The following is a 23545-nucleotide window of genomic DNA, read 5'->3' on the forward strand; positions in this document are numbered from 1 at the left end:
TGATTCTCCCACCTCAGCCTCCTGAATAGCTGGGACCACAGGTGTATGCCACCACACCCAGCTAATTTTTAAAATTTTTTGTAGAGGTGGGGTCTCACTATGTTTCCCAGGCTGGTCTTGAACTCCTGGGCTCAAGCTATCCTCCCACCTCGGCATCCCAAGGTGCTATGATTACAGGCATGAGCCATCCTTGCCCAGTGTGAAAGAAATTTTGTATTCAAATTCTGGCTCAGTCATTTATTTGACCTGTGACCTGGGGCATATCATGTAACCTCTCTGAACCTCAGTTTCCTCTTTTGTAAAATGAGGAGAAGGCTACTGGGATGATTGCTGAGAGCCTACTCTTGACACGTGGAGCCCTAACTACCATATTCTGAGGGAGGCAGTATTGTCAGTGCAACCACCTTGCAGGACCTTGGGGAATGGCATTCAATGTATTGTCTGTGTAAGTGGCGCCCCCTGCTGCACCAATGTGAATGGTGTTTCCTGGAATTGTGCAACATGGCAGCCTGGATTAGGAAGCAGAGGCCGGGAGAGGTTAAACCACTTGCCCAAGTCACATCGCAGAGGTGGGATTTGAGATCAGGTCTGTCTGCCTCCACCACCCAAGCCTATAACCAGCATGCCCTCCTGCCTACTACCAATTTACCACATCTGCAACAGTTCAGCATCCGTGACTGCTTGAATGTCGGGAGACCACTTCAGCTGTGTAACCACCTCACGTGGCTTTTCCTGCAGCGGTGTACAACACATGAGTTCACGTCTGCAAAAATCTCTAGCACACTCCCTTGAGTGTGGTGGGCACTCGGGCGGGGAGGGCTGAGCGTAAAAATCAGAACAGCGAGGAGGAGGCTTGCTGGGAGATTGCCCCCACTTGAAGCTAAGTGTGAGAGGGGAAATCCTAAGAGAGGTGACAGCCCCTCCCCGGAGCATTTTCTTTCTTTTCTTTTTTCCCTCCCTTCCTTCCTTCCTTCCTTCCTTCCTTCCTTCCTTCCTTCCTTCCTTCCTTCCTTCCTTCCTTCCTTCCTTCCCTTCTTTCTCTTTCTTTCTTTTTTTCTTTCTTTCTTTCTTTCTTTCTTTCTTTCTTTCTTTCTTTCTTTCTTTCTTTCTCTTTCTTTCTTTCCTTTTTTTTTTTTGAATTTTTTAAATTAAAAAAAATTTTTTTTAAAACGAAGTCTCACTCTGTCGCCCAGGCTGGAGTGCAGTTAGCAGGATCTCTGCTCACTGCAACATCCACCTCCCTGGTTCAAGCGATTCTCCTGCCTCAGCCTTCAGAGTAGCTGGGACTGCAGATGCATGCCACCATGCCCAGCTAAGTTTTGTATTTTTAGTACAGATGGGGTTTCTCCATGTTGGCCAGGCTGGTCTCAAACTCCTGACCTCAAGTGGTCCACCCACCTCAGCCTCCCAAAGTGTTGGGATTACAGGCATGAACCACTACGCTGGCCCCCAGGGCATTTTCAATGAAATGGAAAAGTCCAGGAGTCCTTGGCCCGGAGGCAAAGAGGTAAAGGGAGCCAGGCAAACAATGTAGGGAGTTGGGGAAGGTGTGCTCAGCTCTCCAAATGACTGCTGGGTCTCCAGATGTATCAGTTAGGGTCCCGGGGAGACAGTCAGGTGGGAGTGACAAGCAAGTGTGTGGGCAGGATGGGGAGAGCCAGCAGGGATGGCGAAGTGCCTGGGACTGACAAGTGCAGGGGAAGGACTGTCCTGGAGTCTGAGATCAGAAGCTGTGAGAGAGGGGCACGGGGCAGCTTCCACAACCTCATGGACTGAGCACTGGGAGATGGGATGACCCTCCAGAGGAAAACTGGGGTGCTCTTACAAGATGAAGGCAGAAAAAGCCAACAATGGGTCCTTACACAGCCCTGGACAGGAGAATTTCTTTCCTCCCCACCCCCCCCCCCCCTCTCCTCTCCTCCTCTTCCCTTTTCTCTTTCTTTCTCTTTCTCTTTCTTTCTTTCTTTTCTTTTTTCTCTTCCTTCCTTCCTTCCTTCCTTCCTTCCTTCCTTCCTTCCTTCCTTCCTTCCCTCCTTCCTTCCTTCCTTCCTTCCTTCCTTCCTTCTTTCCTTCCTTTCTTCTTTCGTCTCTCTCTCTTGCTTTCTTTTTTTTTTTTTGAGACGGAGTCTTGCTTTGTTGCCCAGGCTGGAGTGCGATAGCGCAATCTCGGCTCACTGCAACCTCCATCCCCCGGGTTCAAGTGATTCTCCTGCCTCAGCCTCCCAAGTAGCTGGGACTACAGGCACCCACCATGCCCGGCTAATTTTTGTGTTTTGTTTTGTTTGTTTTTTGAGATGGAGCCTCGCTCTGTTGCTCAGGCTAGAGTGCAGTGGCGCAGTCTCTGGTCACTGCAACCTCCACCTCCCTGGTTCAAGTAATTCTCCTGCCTTAGCCTCCCAAGTAGCTGGGATTACAGGCACGCACCACCATGCCTGGCTAATTGTTGTATTTTTAGTAGAGATTGGGTTTCACCATGTTGGCCAGACTGGTCTCGAACTTCTGACGTCAAGTGATTCACCCACCTCGGCCTCCCAAAGTGCTGGGATTAAAGGTGTGAGCCATCGTGCCTGGCCAATTTTTGTATTTTTAGTAGAGATGGGGTTTCATTATGTCGGCCAGACTGGTCTCGAACTCCTGACTTCAAGTGATCCACCTGCCTTGACCTTTCAAAGTGCTGGGATTACAGGCATGAGCCACCATGCCCAGCCCGAACAGAATAATTTCAGAACATGCTGGCAGCTCTCAAGTTTTTTAGTTTGATAACTATTGACTTGACCAGCTTTTATTTTCCGGGACATTAAATTGTATGGAATTTTAAAAGCGCACAGCTTCTGGGCAGGGTGCGTGGTTGGGGGGAGGGGGCCGAGGTCTGAGACCATGGGTGTTTAACTACAGCCCTTCCTCAGGTGGCCTTTGTGTTCAAGCCACCGATGCTCCCAGAAGGTGAAAATGCACCATCTCCAAACTCCCTGCTGTTATTAATCAGCGAACGTGTCAGGGGCAGGTGCGCATGAGTGAATTTTGGGGTCACGGAGGGTAATTGGGTCTGGCCGGGCTGAAGCAGGTGACCTGACTGTCCACTTGATCTTGAGCTATTGGATAAGGAGATTAATCTAATTCTGTCTGAGGAGAGGATGGCTTTTTGAGAAAGCCTGGGACCCAGAAAATGAAAGTTGGACTTAAACCTCAGGCTAAATTCCCAGCCCCGGGGCCGGCGTGACCTGAGGCGTGTTCCCGGGGGATCTTTTGGCAAGGCTGTCTTTGTGCTTGAGCCCCCAGGATGTGAGGAAAGAAAACACAGAGCTCAGAGGGGCCTGGGAGGAATGGAAATGGGAAATTGGGGTGGGAGCTGGGGCGAAGTGGGGAGTCCATGCCCTCCTCGAGGGGTTAAGACCCAGTGCTAGCTGATAGTCACTGCCTAGAGCCAGACAGTTCAGGTTCAGATCCTGGCTCTGCCCTTTACTCATCGTGTGACATTGGACAAGTCACTTCCCCTCCTTGTGCCTCCGTTTTCTCATCTGTAAAACTGGACAATAGCAGAACCCATCTTGGCCGGGTGCAGTGGCTCACACCTGTAATCCCAGCACTTTAGGAGGCTGAGGTGGGCAGATCACCTGAGGTCAGAAGTTCAAGACTAGCCTGGCGAACATGGTGAAACCCCGTCTCTACTTAAAATACAAAAAAAAATTAGCTAGGCATGGTGGTGTACACCTGTAATCCCAGCTACTTGGATGGCTGGGGCAGGAAAATCATTTGAACCCAGGAGGTTGCAGTGAGCCAAGATCATGCCATTGCACTCCAGCCTGGGTGACAGAGTGACTCCCACTCAAAAACAAACAAACAAACAAAATAGAACCCATCTCATAGAGTTGTTCTGAGAGCTGAGTAGGTGAAAGTTTTGCAAATGCTTAGAACAGTGCGTGGTGCAGAGTAAAAAGTATTATATGACTGGTGGGGTGGCTCGCACCTGTAATCCCAGCACTTTGGAAGGCCGAGGTGGGAGGATCACTTGAGCTCAGGAGTTCAGGACCAGCCTGGTAACCTAGGGAGACCCTGTCTCTACTTAAAGAAAAAAAAAAAAAAAAAAAAGCCGGGCATGGTGGCACATGCCTGTGGTCCAAGCTACTTGGGAGGCTGAGGTGGGAAGATAACCTGAGCCCAGAAGTTCAAGGCTACAGTGAACTGTGATCACGCCACCACATGCCAGCCTGGGTGACAGAGTGAGACCCTGTTTCAAAGAAAAAAAGGCATTATATATAACATTTGCTAAATAAATTAGGTAAATAAGAATGTAACCTTTTTGTTGCCAGATCTTCTAATCTTTTGAAGAAAGTAAATCTGGAAATCAAAATTTTCATAATTCTATTAATGCCAAACACTCAGGCAGTTCCAAAACATCTTAAGATGTTAAATATTAACAAAACTTTATGACGTAGATACTGTTATTACTCCCATTCTACAGATGGGGAAACTGAGGTTCAAAGATGTCACATAACACGTGCTGGGTCGGGTGTGGTGGCTCATATCTGTAATCCCAGCACTTTGGGAGGCCAAGGCAAGGGGATCACTTGAAGTCAGGAGTTCAAGACCAGCCTGGCCAACGTGGTGAAACCCCATCTCTACTAAAAATACAAAATTAGCCAGGTGTGGTGGTGCGTGTCTGTAATCCCAGTTCCTCGGGAGGCTGAGGTAGGAGAATCACTTGAAGTTGGGAGGTGGAGGTTGTATTGAGCCGAGATCACACCACTGCACTCCAGCCTGGGTGACAAGACTGAACAAATGAACAAACAAATGTGCTAAAATTATACTAGTTATTGGTAACTGGGATGTAGGGTGACCAGCCATTCTGATTTTCCTGGGACTGTCCTCAGCTTTTGCACTGTAAGATCCACGTCCCAGGAAACCCTTCAGTCCAGGAAAACCAAGACTGTTCATCAGCCTAGACTGAAAGCTGGTCAGTGTGGCTCCTGCCCTTCACTCCTGTGCTCCGTTTTCTCTGGCGTGAATGCTCTGGAGTTTTAAATGTTGGTCCCTGTGAGCCAAACGAACAAGCTGCAATTCTTGAAAGACTGCTGCTTCATGACATTAGATTTCCCACTTATTATAGAGATGGGCCTCAGTTTCCTCACCTGTAAAGGGGGAAAATTATAATCTAGACCTCATAGGGTTGTTGCGAGCATTAAATGAGTTCATAGATGTGGAGCGTTTAAAAACTCTGCTTGGCACAAAGAAAGTGCTTTACAAATGTTTGTGTTCATGTTTTTGTTGTTGTTGTTGTTGTTGTTTGTTTGTTTCTTTCTTTCTTTCTTTTTTTTTGAGACAAAGTCTCATTCTGTTTCCTAGGCTGGAGTGCAGTGGCATGATCTTGGCTCATTACAATCTCCACCTCCCAAGTTCAAGCAATTCTCCTGCCTCAGCTTCCTGAGTAGCTGGGACTACAGTCGCACGCCACCAAGCCCAGCTAATTTTTGTATTTTTAGTAGCAATGGGGTTTTGCCATGTTGGCCAGGTTGGTTTTGAACTCCTGACCTCAAGTGATCTGCCTCAGCCTCCCAAAGTGCTGAGATTACAGATGTGAGCCACTGTGCCTAGCCTATGATTGTTGATAAATACATTCTCAAGATTCTTTCAGACTTCCTGAATCGAAATCTCCAGCCATGTCTCTGTGACTGGCGCCCAATAAAAAGCCTGGACACCAAGGCGTGGGTGAGTCTTCCTGGTTGGCAGTGCCTCTGACGTGTTGGTGTACATCATTGCTAGGAGAATTAAGTGACGTTTGTAAGACTCCACTGGGAAAGGACAACTGGAGGCTCATGTCTGCTCTCTGCGCCTTTCGTCCTTACTGATTTTGATCTGTAACCTCTCACTGTAGTAAACCATAACCATGAATATGACAGCTTTTCTAAGTTCTGGGAGTCCTTCTGTGGAATCATTGAACCTGAGGTTGGTCTTGGGTGGCCGTCTTGGAGCATATCTATTACAAAAGGAGGGAAAGTGGGAGATTTGCCCCTCATGGGCTTCTCCTTTTTGAGCAGAGACTCCCTGCAGAGATCTCTGTATGCCTCATTTGCCTGAAAGGATATGCCCACCCCTTGACTAATATGTTGGGTATGGTTTAGCTCAAAATAATCCATCCCCGGGACTAAGGAAGAAGTGTAATCGCAAGTAGGCAGGCAACTAAAAGTGACTTCTGTGCTGATGGAGTGGGCGCCGTCATTACCCTCACTTTGCAGAAGAGGAAACTGAGGCCCAGAGAGGTAAAGTGTCTTGCCCAAGATCTCACTGCTGGCTAGTGGCAGCCCAGGTCTTCCTGACTCCAGAGCCTATGTCTGGATGCTGTGATGTACTACTGCACCCAGCTTAGTGCCCTACAAACAGCAGACCCTATGGAAATGAGTTAGGGAACCAAAGATGCACGGCGGAGGGCCCAAGAAGAGGAAAGCGGCACCTGTTTCCTCTGAGCTGTGCTGGCAGGGCATGGAAACGTCTCTTTTTATTTATCAAGAGAAACAGCTTGATGTCTCATTCTTTAAAAAACAAAATCAGGAATAATGATCGTTTTTAATGTTGTCTGTGATTGAGCTGGTTGCCCAAGAAATGTGGGAGAAGCTCTCTTAGGGTGAAAATTGCTCTCTTATCCTTCCTAGCTCCTTCCGTTTTCCCCGAGCCAGTCTAGCAGAATCAGGAGATGAAAAGGGTTTTTTTTTCTTTCTTTTTTGTTTTTTTTAGATGGAGTCTCACTCTTTTGCCCAGGCTGGAGTGCAGTGGCTCAATCTCGGCTCACTGCAACCCCCACCTCCCGGGTTCAAGCAGTTCTCCTGCCTCAGCCTCCCAAGTAGTTGGGATTACAGGTGCCTGACGCCATGCCCAGCTAATTTTTTTTTCTTTTTTTTTTAGTAGAGATGGGGTTTCACTGTGTTGGCCAGGCTGGTCTCGAATTCCTGACCTCAGGTGATCCGCCCGCCTCAGCTCCCAGAGTGCTGGGATTACAGGTGTGAGCCACTGCATCCGGCCAAAAGGGGGTTAAATTTATCAGCATAATGTACTAACCAAGATTCTGATTTTTGGATGGTCCAGGAGAGTGGGCAGTGAAGACTTAGCCTGAGTTATTCTCAGTTGCCTCATCTGTAAAATGGGGATAATGTGGGTACCTACCCTGTGGGGTTGTTATAAGAATGTTGGCCAGGCGCGGTGGCTCACACCTGTAATCCCAGCATTTTGGGAGGCTGAGATGGGTGGATCATTTGAGGTCAGGAGTTCAAAACCACCCTGGCCAACATGGTGAAACCCCCTTTCTAATAAAAGTACAAAAATTAGCTGGGCATGGTAGTGGGTGCCTGTAATCCCAGCTACTTGGGAGGCTGAGGCAGAAGAATTGCTTGAGCCTGGGAGCTGGAGGTTGCAGTGAGCCGAGAGTGCACCATTGTACTCCAGCCTGGGTGACAGAGTGAGACACCGTCTCAAGAAAAAAAAAAAAAAAAGAATGTTAAGTGAGTTACTGTATGAAAGGTGCTTAGAACAGTGCCTGGTACATAGTAAGTGTTCAACCACTGTTACTACTACTGCTGATATTATTATTGCCATTGCTATTATCATGGAAGAGAGAGATTTTGATTTTCTATGGCGGGGGCAGGAAGCTATAGGGGGGTGAGTGATGATCGCGGCCTAAAGAGAAAGATATTCAAGGGAGAAATTCCCTGTCGTAGGGAAGATTGTAGAACTTTATTAGTCAACTATATTAGCAGTTATGTAGGTTGCTAAATCTAAAACCTGAAAAAGAGTGGGCTGGGTGTGGTGGCTCACGCCTGTAATCCCAGCACTCTGGGAGGCTGAGGTAGGTGGATCACCTGAAGTCAGGAGTTCGAGACCAACCTGGTCAACATGGTGCAACCCTGTCTCTACTAAAAATACAAAAATTAGCCAGGCATAGTGGCACATGCCTGTAGCCTGTAATCCCAGCTACCCAGAGGCTGAGGCAGGAGAATTCCTTAAACCCAGGAGGTGGAGGTTGCAATGAGCCAAGATTGCTCTACTGGACTCCAGCCTGGGTGACAGAGTGAGACTCCATCTCAAAAAAAAAAAAAAAAAAAAAAAAAAAAAAGTTAATGCTCTATTTTTCTCTCAGATAAAAGAAGTCTGGAAGAGGTAGGAGTCTAGGACTGTTGGCTACCCAAAGTTATCAGGAAGCCACAATCCTTCTGTTCCTACGCTTATTATGGTTACAAGATAACTGCTGGAGCTCCAGCCATTATATCTATGTTTTAGGCAGGAAGGGAGATAATGGTAAAAGAAGGAAAGAGAGAGCATGCCAGCTCAGTCAGCCTGTGTTTTAGGAGATTTCTTGGAAGTGTCATGCTTAGGTCACATTCTCCCAGAAGACTCTGAACCAAAGATCCAGATGCAAGTGATAAATTTGGGAAATGCTCCCAGGGGAAACTGGTCAGGGAGTGAGGGAAGCAGAATGAGGAAAAGGAACACGCCAAGCGAGAGTGCAACTTCAGGGCAGCCTCAGCTGGATCCTTGGGGAGCCTGGGAGTGTAAATTACATCTCAGAGTTTGTCCTGCCTCAGAGGAAAGGAACTGGGCTCCTGCATTCCAACCCAGCCATGGGCTGTCCAGAAGAGATTGGGAGGGAGTAAATCTCCAGGAACTTCTGACTTTCCATACAGCAGAGGTGGCACCATTGCCCAAATCTATGTTAGAAGCATAGAAAGGCTGCAAATGCTGGTGAATGTTTGTGGAGTTAGTAAAGGGCAGGCATCTGCTTAGAGCATCAGCAGAGCTCCTTCTACCCCATCCACCATAGTTGTTGGGCCAGATCTTAGTCATATGGCTGTCCATTTCTGTAAAGGAGACTGGGAGATGCAGTTTTTATTTTTTACTTATGTTTATTTTTTGTTTTTTGAAATGGAGTCTTGCTCTGTCACCCAGGCTGGAGTGCAGTGGCACGATCTTGGCTCACTGCAACCTCCGCCTCCCAGGTTCAAGCAATTCTCCTGCCTCAGCTTCCCAAGTAGCTGGGATTACAGGCGCACGCCACCACGCCTGGCTAATTTTTGTATTTTTAGTAGAGATGGGGTTTCACCATGTTGGCCAGGCTGGTCTTGAACTCCTGACCTTAAGTGATCCACCCACCTTGGCCTCCCAAAGTCCTGGGATTACAGGCATTAGCCACCATGCCCGACTGAGATGTGGTTTTCAAAGTTGGGCATGTGCCATTCCCAGTAAAAGTAAGAAAAGGGAGGAAGAGAGAGTAGACATTGAGGAGGCAAACGGTCACACTGAAGCTTCCGTTTTCCCTTGAGGAGGAGGCCAGACAGACATGGGCTTTGCTTAGCGCCGCTGAGCAGCACACGGGTACGTATACTGCTTTGGGCACCAGGTCTCTGCTGCCGCCTCCCGATGGGCAGCCATGTGTTCTCCCGTGCCTTGCAGGGTCACAGCACGGCCTGCAATTTTCTCTCTTCCTCTCACTCGAGCTCTGTGAGCTCCACCTGTTCATAGCCTCAGCTGGGGAAAGTGGGACCATGACGGGGAGAGGAAGGTGGCATACAGGGGGAGGGAGAGAGCTCAGTTCTTTACTTTTTCAAAAAGATGAAACAAGGCTGAGGCAGGAGGATCACTTGAGCCTAGGAGGTTGAGGCTGTGCCGTGATTGCACCACTGCACTCCAGCCTGGGTGACAGATTGAGACCCTGTCTTGAAAAAAAAAAAAAAATAGAAAAAGAAAAAGATGAGACCAAGTGCAGTGGTTCCCACCTGTGATCCCGGTACTTTGGGAGGCCGAGGCGGGTGGATCACCTGAGGTCAGGAGTTCGAGACCAGCCTGACCAACATGGTGAAACTGCGACTTTACTAAAAATACAAAAATTAGCTGGGTGTGGTGGCATGCTCCTGTGATCCCAGCTATTCAGGAGGCCGAGGCAGGAGAATTGCTTGAACCCAGGAGGTGGAGGTTGCAGTGAGCCAAGATTGTGCCACTGCACTTCAGCCTGGGCAACAGAGTGAGACTCAGTCTCAAAAAAAAATAAAATAAAATAAAAATAAAATAAAAAATGAAAGCATTTGGCACAACTCCTGGTGCCAAATTGAAATTATTGCTGGCTTCACTCCCGGGCTGGTTCCCATCACTCTGCTGAAGGCACAGTCTCTGCAGCATTGAACCCAAGAAGGTCACTGCTTGTCACATGGGAAGGTGAAGAGTGGCTGTGATGGTCAGGGCTCTGAAGAAAACTGAATCCAACCCAGAGAGTTCAAGAGACTTTAAAGAAGGACTTCTCTTAGAGTGTGGGCAGGATTAAGGGAACAGAGAAGGGAGATTGAGGCCCTGAGAGAATAGCAAGAAAAGGAAGCCATTGCCACACTAAAGGTAGGACGAGGCAGGAAAAGGAACTGGTATGATGGATGCCCAGTGAGGGCTGCAGCTGGGGAGGGGGGAAAATAGACAGAAGCTGTAGCTGCACAGGGGTGTAGCGACTAGCAGGGACAGGATGTCAACGCACGCAAGAACTTTGAAAGAAACGTCTCACATCTCTCTCACCCTGCCCGGCTGGTCTCCTGCTGGTCTCTCTCATCGGCCACATTCAACCAGAAGACAGAAGGCAAGGGAGCCCTTGAGTGATGTGGATCACACTGTCCACTTCTTGAGACACACAGCAGGAAGAGAAGGGTGGCGAAGGAATTGCAGGGAAGATGAACTAGACGAGGTAAAACAATATGTACATACCATGCATGTGCTTAATAGATATGGGTATTTTATTTTATTTTATTTTATTTTGTATTAAACATTTTTTAATAGAGATGGGGTCTCACTATGTTGCCCAGGATGGTCTCAAACTCCTGGGCTCAAGCGATCTTCCCACCTTGACCTCCCAGAGTGCTAGGATTATAGGTGTGAGCCACTGCACCAGGCCAGGTGTGGTTATTTTTATATTTTTCGATGTTCTAGCATGTCCCATGAGTAGATAAGCCATAATTTACTTTAAAAATCTTCCTCTTGGCTGGGTGCAGTGGCTCACGCTTGTAATTCCAGCACTTTGGGAGGCTGAGGCGGGCAGATCACGAGTTCAGGAGATTGAGACCATCCTGGCTAACATGGTGAAACCCCATCTCTACTAAAAATACAAAAAATTAGCTGAGCGTAGTGGCGGGCACCTGTAATCCCAGCTACTCGGGAGGCTGACAGGAGAATGGCATGAATCTGTGAGGCGGAGATTGCAGTGAGCTGAGATGGCGCCACTGCACTCCAGCCTGGGTGAAAGAACGAGACTCCATCTCAAAAAGAAAAAAAAAAATTCTCCTTTTGTTCATCTGTCTAGAAAACTTTTGTATCGGAGTACAATACACACGTATAAAGGGTCCATATCAGAAGTGTACGGCAGGATGAATTTTCATAAATGAAACTGACCGTGTAACAAGATCAAGAAACAAAACATCTGCAGCCCGGAAGCCTCTTGATTTCCCTTCCACTTATTCCTTCTCCATCCCCCTGTACCAGATAACCTCTATTCTGACTTCTAAAGGCAAAGTTAGCTTCCCCTAATTTCGTGCTTTAAATGAATGGCATTTTTCAGTATGAGCTCTTTTGGGCTTGGCTTTTTCATTCCAAGTGTTTATCTTGTTGATTTTTACTTATTTCCACTTGCCTATGTAGAGATGATTTTACAATCGGTATCTTTGTATATATGGAATTTTTTTGCCTTTGGCTTATTTTCTTTTTCTTTTTAAAAAGTGCAGTGCTGGCCGGGCGCGGTGGCTCAAGCCTGTAATCCCAGCACTTTGGGAGGCCGAGACGGGTGGATCATGAGGTCAGGAGATCGAGACTATCCTGGCTAACATGGTGAAACCCCGTCTCTACTAAAAATACAAAAAACTAGCCGGGCGCGGTAGCGGGCGCCTGTAGTCCCAGCTACTTGGGAGGCTGAGGCGGGAGAATGGCGTGAACCCGGGGGGCGGAGCTTGCAGTGAGCCGAGATCGCGCCACTGCACTCCAGCCTGGGAGACACAGTGAGACTCCGTCTCAAAAAAAAAAAAAAAAAAAAAAAAAAAAAAGTGCAGTGCTGTTAATGTAACTTGAAAAACACCTCAGCACTCTAAACATACAAAATATAGAAGATTCCTCTTGTTTTTTTGTTTTTTTTTTTTTTTGATGGAGTCTCACTTTGTTGCCCAGGCTGGAGTGCAGTGGCAAGATCTTGGCTCACTGCAACCTCCCCCTCCGGGGTTCAAATGATTCCCCTGCCTCAGCCTCCCGAGTAGCTGGGATTACAGGTGCCTGCCACCACGCCCAGCTAATTTTGCATTTTTAGTAGAGACGGGGTTTGCCATGTTGACCAGGCTGGTCTCGAACTCCTGACCTCAGGTGATCTTCCCGCCTCAGCCTCCCAAAGTGCTGGGATTATAGGCATGAGCCGCCGCACCCTGCCTGATCCTTGAATTTTCAATTATGGGTGGCTCTTTGCTTTGCTGACAAGGAAGAGGTCTGTAGTTTGTTTAAAAGAGAACTTGTTTCAGGTGCAGTGGCTCATGTCTGTAATCCCAGCACTTTTGAGGTGGGAGGATCATTTGAGGCCAGGAGTTCAAGACCAGCCTGGCCAACACAGACCCTGTGTCGGTTAAAAAAAAGGAGCTGGGTGTGGTGTAGTTCCAGCTCCTCTGGAGGCTGAGGTGGGAGGATCACTTGAGGCTGGGAAGTCAAGGCTGCAGTAAGCTATGATTGCACCACTGGACTCCAGTCTGGGCGACAGAGGGAGACCCTGTCTCAAAAAGAAAAAAAAAAGGCCGGGCGTCGTGGCTCACGCCTGTAATCCCAGAACTTTAGGAGGCTGAGGCGGGTGGATCACCTGAGGTCAGGAGTTCGAGGCCAGCCTGGCCAACATGGCGAAGCCCTGTCTCTACTAAAAATGCAGCAATTAGCCAGGCGTGGTGGTGGGTGCCTATAATTCCAGCTACTCGAGAGGCTGAGGTAGGAGAATTGCATGAACCCAGGAGGCAGAGGTTGTAGTGAGTCGAGACTGCACCATTGCACTCCAGCCTGGGCAACAAGAGCTAAACTCTGTCTCAAAATAAAACAAACAAACAAACAACAAAAAAAACCCCAAACACTTCTCATGCCAGCTGATCCCACTTTGTCCACAGCTAAGAATGGCAGCAGAATGCTATATCACTCTATACAGAAACAAGACCACCTGAAGCTAAGTAGATGCTTACCACGGAGTCAACAGGTCCAGTCTCACAGTGAACGCCCTGAGCTACCACTCCGTCGAAAGCCATCTTCCCCTACGGCCTCACTGTCAAGTGAGGAGCATCAAGAGTTTGTCTTGGTTGTTTTGTTCTTTTTTACAAACTATGAATATGTACAGTTGATAACTCAGGATTTCTAGCCAATAACCATATAGTTAACATCGTCTTAGAATTTTTTAAAATGCCAGAAACATCTTTAAATGCCTTGTCATACCATCAAAGGGCACAGAGAGAGGAGAACACAGAGTGCCTTTGAATTTTAAAAATCTTTGACTTGGCCGGGCACGGTGGCTGATGTCTGTACTCCCAGGAGTTTGTGAGGCCAAGGCAGGTGGATCATGTGAAGTCAGAAGTTCGAGACCAGCCTGGCCAACATGGCAAAAACCCATCTGTACTAAAAAATGCAAAACTATCTGGGTGTGGGGGTGCACACCTGTAGTCCCAGCTACTCGGGAGGCTAAGGCAGGAGAATCACTTTAATCTGGGAGGTGGAGGTTGCAGTGAGCTGAGATAGTGCCACTGCACTCCAGCCTCAGTGACAGAGGGAGACTCTGTCTCAAAACAAAAACAAAAACAAAATCCCCAACTTTGACTTATTTTCTTAGGCTGAATCTCCACATTTAGGTTTCCTGGGTTGAAGAATATAAACATTTTTGTAACTCTTGCTGTGTGAGGCCAAAATGTTTTCTGAAGAATGTAGACCTGTGTGAGAAGTCTGTCACTGAGATAATGAGTGGCACTTACCTTATGGATTAGTACTGTTTTTATTTTGTTTGTTTGTTTGTTTTTTGAGATGGACTCTCACTCTGTTACCTAGGCTGGAGTGCAGTGGCGTGATCTCAGCTCACTGCAACTTCCATTGCCCGGGTTCAAGCGATTCTTCTGCCTCAGCCTCCCGAGTAGCTGGGACTACAGGCAAGCACCACCACACCCAGCTCATGTTTGTATTTTTAGGAGAGATGGGGTTTCACCATGTTGGCCAAGCTGGTCTTGAACTCCTGACCTCAGGTGATCCGCCTGCCTCAGCCTCCCAAAGTTCTGGGATTACAGTGTGAGCCACTGTGCCCAGCCCTGTTTTTATTTTGAATGTCATGGGTGGGGTAAAATGTTTCACAATCTTTGCAGGCTTTAAAGTTCTCCATTTGGTCTTGGCAGTCTCAATAAATCAAGGCTCAGAAAGGTCTATTTGCTCTTCTAGGGGCACACGGCAAACCACTGGCAGATCCAGGACTCTGGCATTCTCTTCACGGCGCCATTGTGCCTCACTGTGTTACAGGAAAGGGGTCCGGATCCAGACCCCAAGAGAGGGTTCTTGGATCTCGTGCAAAAATGAATAGAGAGTGAGTCCATAGAGTAAAGTGACAGCAAGTTTATTAAGAAAGTAAAGGGATAAAAGAATGGTTACTCCATAGACAGAGCAGTCCCGAGGTCTGCTGGTTGCTAATTTTTATGGTTATTTCTTGATGATATGCTAAACAAGGGGTGAATTATTCATGCCTCCCCTTTTTAGATCATATAGGATAACTTCCTGACATTGCCATGGCATTTATAAACTGTCATGACTCTGGTAGGAGAGCAGCAATGAGGATGACCAGAGATCACTCGTCGTCATCTTGTATTCGGTGGATTTTGGCCAGCTGCTTTACTGCAAACTGTTTTATCAGCAAGGTCTTTATGACCTGTATCTTGTGCTGTCCTGCTATCTCATCCTGTGACTTAGACTGCCTTAACCGTTTAGGAATGCAGCCCGGTAGGTCTTAGCCTCATTTTACCCAGCCCCTTCTCAAGATGGAGTTACTTTGGTTCAAATGCCTCTGACAATTGGAAGGGAGGCCAAGAGGGGTGCAGCTCTGGATCCCACTGGGGAGGAATTGGAAACTCTGGATGTCAACAATGGCCACTGTCTCTGCATCTGACAGTTCTTTTTTCTTTCCTGCCTCAGTTTATTTGTACAAAGAGCACAGGAGGACAATAGTCCCATGGGGATGACAGCCCAGGGGCCACACCAGTCCTTCCGTCCTCAGGTAGGCAGACAGAGACCTCTACTGAGAACACTTTGTCAGGGCCTGGGTGCCTTTGGGAGCCTGAGCTGGAAGTGAAGCTGGACCCTGAGCCTTGGTTTGATCCTTGGCCTTGGCCTTTGGCCGACAGAGCCTGAGGCCCTTGGTAGTGCCAGCACGAGGCAGGAGAATCACCTGAACCCAGGAGGCAGAGGTTGCAGTGAGCGGAAATCGCACTACTTCACTCCAGTGGGGTGATGCAGGCAGGTTGATTGAGCTTCCCAAGCTTGGAGTGGGCGATGCAGGCAGGTCGATCAAGCTTGTGGCTGATGCCCTTTGGGATCTTGGGCTTAGCCTCCTCGGACTTTGCCAGGGCCTTGATAGCCTCAGCACATGCACCCACGGCCTTGGCATTGTTGGCCTGCATCTTCTTCAGGCTCTTTTTGTTGTGCTTCTTGGCAAAGCGCATGTTCCTCAGGAACTTGGGGTCCACCCCCTAAAGAGATTCATATCTTTGCGATCAGAATTTTTTTTTTTTTTTTTTTTGAGACAGAATCTCCCTCGTTCACCCAGGCTGGAGTGCAATGGTGCAATCTCAGCTCACTGTAACCTCTGCCACCCAGGTTCAAGCGATTCTCCTGCCTCAGCCTCCTAAGTAGCTGGGACTACAGGTGCGTGCCACCACGCCTGGCTAATTTTTTTTGTATTTTTAGTAGAGACAGGCTCTCACCATGTTGGCCAGGCTGGTCTCAAAGTCCTGACCTTTAGTGATCTTTCCACCTTGGCCTCCCAAAGTGCTGGGATTACAGGTGTGAGTCACCATACCTGGCCTGTGATCAGAATTTTTTGATGCCATTTCTGTGCTGTTTTGGGACTGGTTGTCTGCAGTGTGGTTTTTGGACTTGGCTGCACCATAACCTGCAGCCACTGAAGCACCTGGTTCTGGAAGGGAAAGCCTGTATCTGATAGTTCTCGGTTGCAAACAACAGAATCCTCTCCAGCTGGCTTAAGCAGACGTGGAATGCACTGAAGGCCATTAGGCCTTGGATGATCTGGCGGGCTTGGTGGCTCTGCAGCAGGAACAGAACTCACCTCCCTCCACCTGTAGGCCCACGCACTTCAGCTGACACCATGGACTCTGAGGACTGGAGACATTCGGCCAGCACCTGTCCCAAGTTCTCCCAGCAGAATTCGCCTCTCATTGGCCACCCTGAGATCTCAGGTAGGCTCAATGAGATCTTCAGACCTGTGAGATCCAGGGTCCTCCACCCAAGTCTAGAATAAAAATCAGGACTTTGCTAGCAAGGAAAACATGAGGGAAGGGCTTTGTGCATGGTCTGCCTGTGCGGCCACAGCAGTGTAGACTTGGCAAAAGTAGGCTACCCTGGCCTGACTTCACACAGTCTGTTGGCTCCAACATCCAACACCTCATTAACCTATTCATCAATCCTTTGTTTCCCAGGGAATTTTGTGTCCAGATTCCATTTCCTGGGAAAGGAGCTCTGATTGGTTTAACTTGTGTGAGGTGTTCTCTTCTCGTCCAATCCACCATAGAAGGGGGGAGGATTGGGGGAGCTCAAATGCCACAGGCGTGGAGATTAGGCCACTCGGCAGGGCAGAGGAAGATGGAAGGGGCTAGAGTGGCCTCCTTCGCTGAGGAAAAACAACAACAGTTTATTTGTTACCCAGAAAACAAATGAAGTGAGACTAATGGCACTAGTGAAGTCGGGACACCCACACTTTTTTTTCCCCCAAAATGATTTGTTATGTTATTCAGTATACATGACAGCAGAAGTGGGAATCCAGACTACTTCACACTTAGCTTGTGGATCGGTACTGTTTTTATTGAATGCCATAGGTGGGGTGAAATGCTTCACAACCTTTGCAGACTTTAAAGTTCTCAATTTGGTCCTGGCAGTCACACCAAATTGAGGCTCAGAGAGGTCTGTTAGCTTTTCTCAGGGCACAAAGCAGAGCAGTTCTCTCCATTACACTACTGTGCCCTCCCTGCCTATGCCCCCTTTCCTAAGAATTTATTTTTATTTTTATTTTTTATTTTTCTGAGATAGGGTCTTGCTCTGTTACCCAGGTTGGAGTGCAGCGGCATGATCATAGCTCACTGCAGCCTCAAACTCCCAGGCTCAGGTGTTCCTCCTGTCTCAGCCTCCTGAGTAGTTAGGACTATAGGTGCATGCCACCGTTCCCAGCTAATCTTTGTATTTTTTTGCAGAGACAGAGTCTTGCCATGTTGCCCAGGCTGGTCTTGAACTCTTGAGCTCAAGCAATCAACCCACCTTGACCTCCCAAAGTGCTGGATTACAGGCATGAGCCACTGCGCCTGGTGAGAATTATTTTCACAGTCCCTGTTGGGGGCCACCTGACCATGGTCCCCTGGACCCATGCCATTGGGACAGGACATCAAATCTAGACTTGGACAATTGTGTTCTCTTGGGAAGGCAGGAGGACATTGGAGCATCTCTTGGGAAGAGATGAGGAAACTGAGATGAGGACATTTATTTATTTATTTTTTTAAGCTGAGCTCTAAAATGGGAACTCCTAAGAAGCAAGATGGGAGGAAGAGGGGACAGCAGAGAAAATAGTCCTTAAAAGAAAGAGGCCAAGTTGAGAGACCAGGTGGTTCCAGAGAGGGCTGGAGGGAGGAGCTGCCTTGGTTTCTGACAGCTTACTAGTTCTGGGTTCTTGTTCTTCATGGGATCTGCCTCCAACCGTCGTGAGGTAGCCCTAATATTCATATGATGCAGCATGCTTTAGATGAAAGAAACAAACTGCAATCCACACTGGCTAAAAAAACCAAGAAAACATATTCATTTACATAATAGGAAGTGCAGAGTTCCTATTGTTCCTAAGGTGGATTTCAGGCATGGTATGATCACCATGCCAGCCACATTGTTCTGTAATTCTCCCTAGGCTCTTCCCTCCATCATGTGTTAGCCTTGATCGCACACTGGCTTCCCTCATAGTTGCCAGAGGGCTGCCAGCAACATGAGGGGCAACATGCTTTCTTGTTTGCATCCATAAGGGTAGAAAAGCATCACCCTCCCACCCAAGTTATTCCTTTCTGTCTGATAGGCCACTGTCAGTTGCATGCCTATTCCTGGACCAGTAGCAGTTTCTGAGAGAATGCTATGCACTAATTGGCTTAAACTTAGATTCCCAGTCATTGGCAAGGAGGATGGGATGGCTGTGATTGGCTTACACTAATGGAGATCTACCTTGGAGGTGTGTGTAAAACTCAACTGCTTCTGGTTACATAGGCTTAACGGGGAAGGACTGTTACCTGAACAAATTGGGATCGGCTGGGAAGAAGGAAAGGGAAACAGATGCTGAGGAGGCCAAAAAAAAAAAAAAAAAAAAAAAAAAAAATCATTTTGAGTTAGTTCGAGTGGGTTTCTGATTTTTGTAACCAAAGAGTCACTTGGACTGTCAGTTTTCTGGTCTGCATCCAAATGCCTCTGCCCGGTCCCTCTGCGGCTTGGCTCTAATTTCCTCCTGTGTTCTAGAGGCTCTGCTGTCGCCAACATTTCCCACCGCTGGCTCATCGCTTTGGCAAGCTGGCATCTCACCCTGCTCCAAGTCCCGCTGATGAAGCAGAAGGTCCCTTTAGCAGAATCGATTCTGACATGTTCTAATTAAAAAAGCCTGGTACGTCTCTGCATGGGGGCTGCTGAGAGCTGCGCCCATAAAGACACAGAGAGTAAATTCGTCAGAGGAAGGTCTATTTTTAACAAGTCCTGAACCTAATTGAACTTAATCATTTTTCAGACGTCGACACTTGAAATGTGTGAGTCACTGGGCTCTGCGTGGAGCTGAGTGCTGGAGCAGCCCTTTATATATCAGAGATGAGAGATATCAGCTTGCAGGGCTGCTCAGCTTTGGGGCTGCGGTTTCAGTCAGGTTATGGAAAAGCGTGGGGCTCTAGAGACAGAGAGCCTTGGGTTCAAATCCTGGCTGCTCCACTGACTGCAAAACTCGGTTTCTCCAAGTCTGTTTCCCCATCTGTAAAATGAGGATGGTCAAATGTATCCAAAACACTTCATATGAATCATTTGGAGGCAAGGCCTGACATGTAGCTGTTCAAAATCTATCCTCCTTACTTGACATGAGTATTGATGCTTCCTTGCAGAAACAGTACTGTGTTTGGTTTGGACCGTGTTGCCCAAACCCTATATGTAATATACTGTCCCACTGACTTCCCTCATGGTTACAACGTGGCTGCCAGCAACATCGGGGCAACATACTCCCTTGTGTACCATATTATCTTTCTGAAACCAAAAATATGGTAAGTTCTTTTCTTTTCTTTCTTTTTTTTTTTTTTTACTGCAACCTTCGCCTCCTGGGTTTAATCAATTCTCCTGCCCTAGCCTCCCGAGTAGCTGAGACTACAGGCACCCACTGGGTGCGCGCCACCATGCCGGGCTAAATTTTTTGTATTTTTAGTAGAAATACGAAAAAAAAAAAAACAAAAAAAAACCACACACACACACACACACACAAACATAGGGTTTCGCTATGTTGGCCGGGCTGGTCTTGCACTTCTGACCTTAAATGATCTGCCCTCCTCAGCCTCCCAAAGTGCTAGGATTATAGGCATGAGCCAGCACACCTGGCCTTCAAAATATGGTAAGTTCTAAAACACATCCTGTCCCAAGAATTTACGGATCAAGTGGAGACCTTAGCAGGGCTGAGGCCCCATGGGCTGTGAGTTTGAGACCCTTGAATCCACTCAGGGGGCGAGGAGTTAAGGTGGAAATCACATGGAATCAAAATTACTGTAGAAAACGCGTACCCCCAATAATTTTCCATAAATTCTGTGATTGTTTCTAGAGCTTAGCCCTAGAGGGGCTGACTTGTGTTTCAGGGCCGATTGTATGAAAAATGTGTATCTTTAAACTACTAAACTCCGTTAGGGCAGTGAAAAGCTCACTTGCCTGGATCACACTTGGGTTCTCGTGTTATCTTTACAGTGGGTGGGGGTCAGGTGAATGTTCTGAAGAAAATTCTCCCGCACTGATGAAGTTATTTTTCTCATAAATGATTTCTCTTCCCCCCACCAACTGTTTTTGTTTTGTTTTGTTTTGTTTTGTTTTTCAGAGTAGGGAAAATTGGGCTCCTTTGAGTTAGCTGCGTGTGAAGTCCGTACCTAGCAGGGCTGCTGTGAGCATGAGTGTAGGTGTAGGCTAAGAAGACAGTGAATGGGCTGTGAGTGGGGTGAGGTTGACCAGCGATTGCATGGCGTTGGCGGAGGGAGGGGCTGAGATTGTTGATTGACTCAAGAAGTCACTTAGCGTCATGAGTAGTGTGGTAAGGGATCTTTAGAGAGTGCATCGCCCCTCTCCCCCCTAGGACCCTGTGCCCTCCCTGTGGACTTGCAGGGGAGAACGTCCATGTCTGTGCGGGTCACAAAGGCGCCCGTTCCAGGGGTCCCAGAACGCCCGGGCGTGGGGCTGGGGGTGTGGCGCAGCGAGGCCGCGCAGCAAGCAGTCCTCCCGGCACCGTGGGACTCGCAGTTGCAGCAGCGTCGGACAAGCGGCCCAAGCCGCCACCGACAAGGAGTCCGGGCCCCGCCACTGGTAAGTTTTGCCGCCAGTCCGGCAGCGCCTGCTGCGCCACAGCTCCCCCTGCCAGGGAAAAGCAAAGAGCGGTGGCGGTCCCCAGCCTATTCAGATCTCGCTGCCCTAAGCCTGGAAGATATCAGGGTCTCCCGCAATCTTGCATAAATAAATTGTAGCGCGTAAAATAATTCCAGGGCCGCGCGAGGTGGTTCACGCCTGTAATTCTAGCACTTTAGGAGGCTGAGGTGAGAGGATCGTTTGAGTCCAGGAGTTCAAGACCAGCTTGGGCAAATTCGTCTTTACAAAATATTTAAAAACTTAGCCAGGGGTGGTGGCACCACCTGTAGTCCCAGCTACTTGGGAGGCTGTGAGGGGAGGATTGCTTGAGCCTGGGAGGTTGAGGCTGCAGTGAGCCGAGATTGAACCACTGCACACTAGCTTGGATGACAGAGAGAGACTCTGTCTCAAAAAAAGGAAAAAAAAAAAATTCAACAAATTATTTTCCTCCCATAATAATCCTTTTTTTAAAAAACAAAACAAAACAAAACAAAACCCGTGTATGTGTTTCTGTGCTCCTGTTTGGCTAGTGCCCTAAGCACATGTTTAATTCCATCACCAGGTTGTTCAGCCTTGGCTCAATATGATCCCTATAGCTGCCTGTCCCAAGGTCAGCTAGGGAATCCATCATGGGGCAGGCTTGTCTTTTAAAGGCAGGTTGTTAAAATTCAGAAGCAGAGGAGGTGCAGGCCTAATTAAATATTAGATAAATGAAGATGATCTCTGCCTGGAGGAAATTTCATTCATTCAAACTGTGTTTGCCAAGAGCTTCCCATATGCCCAGGACCATGGATGCTGTGGTGAATAGACTGAGGCCCAAGGAGCAGGAGACCCTTGCCTGACGTCCCCTGACCTGGGCCACTGGACTTCTCTGCACTTTTCCTTGCCCACGCTGTTCCCCAGAAGTGGGCAGGTTTTAGATTCCTACCAGGAACTGCAAATTCAAATTCCTGCTGGCTCTGGGCAGTTACAGAAAAAGTAGAATTAGGGGGAAGGGAGGTTAGCCAATAGGGAGGAGTGGGGCCTGTGGCCAGGAGAGTGAGTGCATGACCCACATTTATGTTTTGAAACGCTGTGGAACAGAACTGGAGGCAGGTTGATTTGGCCCCATGGACTGTGAGTTTGAGACCCTTGAATGAGAGGGTGGTAAGCCAGGGGTCAGGACATCCAGGAGATGCTCTGCAGGCCAAGCTATGAGGATGGGGTTTGGGGTGGGGAGATCTGTTCCCCCAGGGAACATAGAAGCCCATCCTAGAGGGCACTGACTGAAAGGGAAAGGCCTGGGTTAACATCCGGAACCTGAAGAGAAGCCAGCACCCTAGGGGAGAGTGACGGCGTATGTGCGTATGAATCAGCACAAAGGCAGGAGGTGACAGAGACTTTGCTTCCTGGAGGATGGTGCATAACCCAGCCAGTGATCTCAGGGGCCAGACAGACTGGTACTTGCAAATCCTAATTCACAAATCAGCTACATTCACCCAGCATCTGTCATGAACTAGGCACATGAACTAGGCACTATGCTAACCACTTTACCGACATTATTTTACGCTGAGATATGGGTGTGGGTATCCCCATTCTACAGATGAGGAAACTGAGGCTCAGAGAGGTCAAATCACACTATCAGTGAAAGTCAGGAATACCCAATTCAAGCTGTTAAGATGGTGCATTACAAATCCACTTAGGACCCAAAGGGCCCTGGAACATAGAACAGCTCCTGGACAATATGAAATTGGAGCTGCCCCAAATTCCAGGGTTGAAAGAGGCCTCAGAGAGAGTATCCTTTGCCCAAACCTTGTTAGTCAGGTAAATCCTCCTACAGCTACTACCCCCACCTGGAGGTGGGGATCATTCCAGAAATGATCAAGATACAGAACCATTGTCTTATACCACTTCCCTGCCTGTGGGAATTTCCCAACATCAGACAATTCACTTGGCCCCCAAACCCTCAAAAACATCAGGGAAAATGTGGAGGTTCCTACATTACCAGCCACTATTTTCCTATCACCCATTAACCTGAGAATCATTTTCAACATATGCATCATGTGAGTTAGGAATGCTTTAGGCTTCAATGAACAAAATACTTGGTGACTGCCTTAAACAACAATGACTCTTGTTATTTCACCTAACACGATGTCTAGAGGTAGGCAGTTCCAGGGATGGGGCAGTAGCCAACAGTATCAATTGGGACCTACATTTTTTCCCATCTTTCCTCTTTGCTGTTTTTAGTGTGATGGTGATATTTCTCCTCATGGTCATGGGATGGTTGCCACTGCACCATCATGCATGTCTTCACAATAATTTCTAAAAGCAGAAGGAGAGGGGAACACGGACAAGCTCTCACTAATTTTTTTTTTTTTTGAGACGGAGTCTTACTCTGTTGCCCAGGCTAGAGTGCAGTGGTCCAATCTTGGCTCACTGCAATCTCCATCTCCCGGGCTCAAGCGATTTTCCTGCCTCAGCCTCTTGAGTAGCTGGGATTACAGGTGCCTGCTACCATGCCCAGCTAATTTTTGTATTTTTAGTAGAGAAGGGGTTTCACCATGTTGGCCAGGCTGGTCTCAATCTCCTGACCCCAAGTGATCTGCCTGCCTTGGCCTCTCTAAGTGCTGGAATTACAGGCGTGAGCCATCGCGCCTGGCCCAAATTCTCATTTTTTGTCACAAAGGAATGGAAT

General features: G+C 48.0%; 1 protein-coding gene and 1 pseudogene across 1 annotated transcript in view; one reads left to right on the forward strand and one right to left on the reverse strand.

Moving 5' to 3' along the window:
• Window positions 1-15283: 15283 nt before the first annotated feature.
• LOC112634961 lies at window positions 15284-16374 on the reverse strand (annotated as a pseudogene).
• A 4328-nt stretch (window positions 16375-20702) lies between these two features.
• CCDC63 (coiled-coil domain containing 63) overlaps window positions 20703-23545 on the forward strand; it is a 58994-nt gene continuing 56151 nt past the window's right edge. The window contains exon 1 of the mRNA XM_025401830.1: window positions 20703-20832. The gene's annotated coding sequence lies outside the window, so the exon portion shown is untranslated. The remainder of the gene's footprint in view (window positions 20833-23545) is intronic.

Source organism: Theropithecus gelada, chromosome 11, assembly GCF_003255815.1.
Source record: "Theropithecus gelada isolate Dixy chromosome 11, Tgel_1.0, whole genome shotgun sequence".
Lineage (NCBI taxonomy): Eukaryota > Metazoa > Chordata > Mammalia > Primates > Cercopithecidae > Theropithecus > Theropithecus gelada.